At 34.2% G+C, this 5,427-nt stretch overlaps 1 long non-coding RNA gene across 1 annotated transcript; it reads right to left on the reverse strand.

The window, feature by feature from the left end:
• Positions 1 to 3,186: 3,186 nt before the first annotated feature.
• LOC127533062 (uncharacterized) lies at positions 3,187 to 4,639 on the reverse strand. The gene is made up of 3 exons (XR_007940634.1): positions 4,431 to 4,639; positions 3,595 to 3,703; positions 3,187 to 3,435 (listed from the first exon to the last, which is right to left on the reverse strand). It is a non-coding gene; the product is annotated as an uncharacterized LOC127533062 (long non-coding RNA).
• Between the last annotated feature and the right edge of the window lie 788 nt (positions 4,640 to 5,427).

Raw genomic sequence — 5,427 nt, forward strand, 5'->3', positions numbered from 1 at the left:
CAAACAGACAAAACAAAGCTAAAGTTTTGAATGTCCGTTTGTCCAAGTCGTGGTGGAGGGTTAAACAGTGGATGCGTTGCTTGAGGCATTTTTTTAAACATCTGTGAGCTTTATTTGTCACCATATTTACACTACATGCTCAACTGTTAAACTGGATGCTTTTTGGAGTGAATCATTTTCAGGTGACATGGATTTGTGTAATGAGGGAGTGCTTAACACCTTATGTTCAGGTGTGCATAATCACCGGGCAGCTTCAGGTAAAATGAACCCAGGAAGATATTGAACTGACACTGAAACACAGAAAAATAGAAACTATGAAGGTATGGAAATAATTAAGTGTGAAGCTACCAAGATACCATATTCCTCCAGTGACACTAAATTCAGGAACTGCCTGAGGTGTCATGTGCTCAGACACACCGAAGTAAAGAAGCCTTAATCACAAACACTTATACTACTGAATAAGAATCGCATGTTAAAGCATCAAGATCAGGTCAGAAAACACATGGGAACAGAATTGGCAAAGTTTTCTGTGCAGGTGGAATGAGAGTGACTTCTGATGAACCAGATAGATGTGTTTTTGGATTTCTAATGGACACTAATGGCACCACCCTAAGCCACACACCAGAAAGGAAGTGATATGGGTTGCTATCTTTAAGACCGGGAAAGTTGGATCTTCTCGGGGTGAAGACTTAAAATCAACTCAAACCTACTGTCAGGATCTGGAGGATAATGTCTTTACATGGCAATACAGGAAGAAGTGTGAGACATTCAAGAACTGCGTGATCTTTGTTCAGGGGCAAACTACTCCACTGATTGGCTGGTCAGCAAAGGCCTCAAAGATGACTGAATATTGAACTGATTCCCTTCCACCACACTGATACAGCATTTAGAACTTGTAGGTTATTTCAAATATTTTGAGATTCACAGAAAGGGCAGCCAGTTTATATTTTGAGAGCATTTTGGAAGTTGTGTTAATTGTGCAAAAGCAATAGTTGAGATCCATTAAACAGACAGACTGCATAGATGGAAGGCATGTGGAAGTTTTTTTTGAAAAGATGGGTGACTGTATTGGTCACTTTATTATTTTTGTAAGGACAAAAATGTGCTGTAAAAGTTGTTTTCAGCTTCTTAATTCTTGCACTTACTACAAAAAAGTTGAATATTCAAGAATGTTGGGTAAAATATACATTTTTGTGACTTAGCTAATGATCCTGTGGACCATTGCAGTCGTGTATATACAGTATACCCCTGAGAAAGACAAAACTCACTTTGCCTTTATTAAACATTCAGGTTTGACATTCAGTAGCATTTTGGATTGACTGAGAGCTTCTGTTCAACAATGAAGTAAATCGAAAGGAATACAGTTCGCCTCATAATTGTCCATGCACTGTATTCTGCACTAGATTATCTGTAGCTAGTTTTCTCGGAGGTCTGTCTCCTTCCCCCCTCTCAACACATTAAATGCTCATAGCCGATGTTTGCCAAGTACACATTACGTTCTAGTTTTAGGTTAAGCAGCAGTGCGGTAGTCTGTTCACTACATGCATTTTGGCTCAATCTTCAGGTTAAATTTTAATGCATAACTTATGGATGCTGTTTGTTTGAAGATCAACCAGCTCTCATGGCTGTTTCATCCTGCTGACTCCAGTTGACCAGATGGTGTAGTAACTTCATGTTGTAACTTAATTTTAGTGTTTACATTTTCAACTTGACTTGTTTTATATATATATATGTGTATATATATATATATAATATATATATATATATATATATATATATATGGCATGCCGTTTAGGAAATTATATATATAATGAAAGTCGATATATATATAATGAAACTTGATATATATATAATGAAACTCGATATATATATAATGAAAGTCGATATATATATAATGAAACTTGATATATATATAATGAAATTTGATATATATATAATGAAAGTCGATATATATATAATGAAACTTGATATATATATATAATGAAACTTGATATATATATAATGAAAGTCGATATATATATAATGAAACTTGATATATATATATATAATGAAAGTTGATATATATATAATGAAAGTCGATATATATATAATGAAACTTGATATATATATAATGAAACTTGATATATATATAATGAAACTTGATATATATATATATATAATGAAAGTCGATATATATATAATGAAAGTTGATATATATATAATGAAAGTTGATATATATATATATAATGAAAGTCGGAATATAGAATGTTCAGATTTTCATTCCATCTATTCAAAGTTTCATTCCATATATTCAGACTTTTTCCTACTGAGCCCTGGAAGGACATGGCAAACAAAAACAGGAACCTTATTGGACATTTGCTCTTCAGATGAGCTCTTCTGTGATTATCTATCTGTCTTCATGGTTGTCACAGGGAACGGCGACTACGTTTGAGAAAACAGGTAATTTTTAGAGATGTTTTGATTCTGAACACTGAACGTGTTAGCATTAGCTTAGCTACTTAGCTTCGACTACATTTGCATCCCTACATAGCTTAAAGGTTAAACACATGCACCATATGTTGATGATAATGATAATATCTATGTTTATCTTTATAGCTGGTCTTAAGGCTAATTACGAGGCAGAGGTCAGCTACTGCCTGGACACATCCATGATCACGCCACTGGTGGGACACAGTTGTACTGGATTTCAGCTGAAGGCTGCTGTTCTGTCCAAACTGAGACATTTTTTATTGTGACATACCCTCCACTGTTGTTAGCTTTTGATTCAATACATTTTTTTGAGATGAGGAAATCACTATTGCATGTTTCTAGTTAAATACCCTACTTTTATGATATATCACTACAGCATGCACTTTTTATATTTTCCATCAATTTCACCCAAAAGTTGAATAACTATTTGTGAGCAGTGTATGTAGACACATAATAGAAGCACATTTCAATAATATATCTGCTGCAGTAGTGCAGTTTATCTACCTAGCTTGGTGTAACAGTAAAAAAAAACATATGCTACTGATGTTTCTGACTAAAATCTGCTTGAAAAGCACAACTGCTTATCTGTCAAAATGTGTGTAACAAAAGTGTGCACTGAACACTGAATAAAGTCTCTGTAGATGATAGACAAAATTTGCATCTCATCACAAATTTCTGTTTATTCACCCAAAGTGCATGGGTAAAGTACAAAACAGGTGAAGTACTAAAAAAGATTTATTTTCTAGAAAAGCCAATAGTCAACAATGCAGTTTAATTCTGGGACAGTTGCTCCAGCACCGACACCATGCGTCCCATCAGTGCAACCAAGGTTTTCATTCATCTTCTGGATGTTCTGGAGAATGGCAGAGGTCACGTCTTGGTGTCTTCCGATCTGTTCCAAGAACCGTTCCTCTGACCTCTCCAGATACTGCAGAGGATCCACAGCAGCTTCCTGGTTCCCTTTTCCTGCATAAAAGCACCAAAAAGTACTAGTTGTCAGTAATTATTTTCTATTTTCATAAACACAGTTAACTTAAAGTAAATGTTCTATTTTGTGATTTTAGGATGGGTCAAAAGATAACATACTGATCATGTTGATGTCTGCATAGTCTAAACAGATCTTACTTGATTTGGTCTGTAGAGAGGAGGACAGCGTGGAGGAGCTGCAGGACGGAACCAGTAAGCTGCAGACTAGTGCTCCTGGTAACTGGACCTCATCATCCAAGGCCGACAACTCAATAAAATGAACAAGACATGCTGTTGATAGCATCTGTAATACAAATGATTTTATCCATTAACTGATTTATTGCTTTGTCCATACAATGTTAGAAAGTGTTACAAATAATACCTGTAATCATTTCCAACAGTGATAAATGCCTTGTTTTATTTTACAACAAAAAACACCAAAAGCATCTGTGTATAAGAAATCAGTGCATTGGATTTCCACATCTGCAAAGCTAGAAAATCACACATCAGAATTTTACCTTGAAATTATGAAAATAGCTGCAATTACCAGTACTCTTTACTTCATTGTGTTAACTTGATCATTTGAATCAGTTTTTTAGACATGTATTACTGATACGAAACATAATCAACACATAAATTAAAATGTGTTCGCAAAGAGTTCACTGGTTCTTCAAGGGAAATTTCAATGATAACCATATAGTTCAGTAATATGATTAATGGGTCATTGTGTAACAGCGTGGGAGGTTCTGAATACAGGTCTTGGACTGAAATATTGCTGCTGCTTTCCTCCGGTTTTATAAGGAGTTGTTTCATAGCTTGTTAGCTTACCAGCGGCTAACTGGCTGGCAAACAATAGTTCAACGCCAACCTCTAATCAGTGATCCGGTGTCCGGACCGCGTTAGCTGGCGGAACGTTCATAATACTGATGTGGGACTGTTGTAGCTAGCGTATTCATAGTAGGATAACAGCAGGATGTTGGAGAAATAAAACTTACCATTATCAGGATCGCTGGTCTGCATGGCAGACTCTTAGCGCATCGCACTGCTTGAATGTCTGTGTATTTCAGGCCGATTTCAAAATAAAACTCAATAAAATTCTCGTCCGGGTGAGTGTCCTTCATTGTCGCTTCGCCATACGGACATGTCCCTTCCGGGGCTCGGTAGGAAAAAAAGATTTGATATATATATAATGAAAGTTGATATATATATAATGAAAGTCGATATATATATATATATAATGAAAGTTGATATATATATAATGAAAGTTGATATATATATAATGAAAGTTGATATATATATAATGAAAGTTGATATATATATAATGAAAGTTGATATATATATAATGAAAGTCGATATATATATATAATGAAAGTTGATATATATATAATGAAAGTCGATATATATATAATGAAAGTTGATATATATATAATGAAACTTGATATATATATAATGAAAGTTGATATATATATAATGAAACTTGATATATATATAATGAAAGTCGATATATATATAATGAAAGTCGATATATATATATATATATATATCAAGTTTCATTATATATATATCAAGTTTCATTATATATATATCAAGTTTCATTATATATATATCGACTTTCATTATATATATAATTTCCTAAACGGCATGCCATATATATATATATATATATATATATATATTTAAATTTTTGTGCCACTGCTGTTTGATATTTTTGGCAACAGATCCTCGTGCCTTATAGCACTGCTTGGTCTGGTCTCATCCAATTCGCTTATTTTTTGTTTGTTTGTTTGCTTTTTCTCTTTTTTTCCTCTCTCTCTCTCTCTCTCTCTTTCTCTCTCTCTCTCTCTCTCTCTTTCTCTCTCTCTCTCTCTCTCTCTCTCTCTCTCTCTCTTTCTCTTTAATTCTCTCTTGTTCTGTCTGTGTAGTCTATTTCACTCCCACCCCCATCCCTTTGCAAATATGAGCTTGGAGCACAACTGAACAGTCTTAATTAAA

The sequence above is a fragment of the Acanthochromis polyacanthus genome, chromosome 3 (assembly GCF_021347895.1).
Source record: "Acanthochromis polyacanthus isolate Apoly-LR-REF ecotype Palm Island chromosome 3, KAUST_Apoly_ChrSc, whole genome shotgun sequence".
Classification (NCBI taxonomy): Eukaryota; Metazoa; Chordata; class Actinopteri; family Pomacentridae; genus Acanthochromis; species Acanthochromis polyacanthus.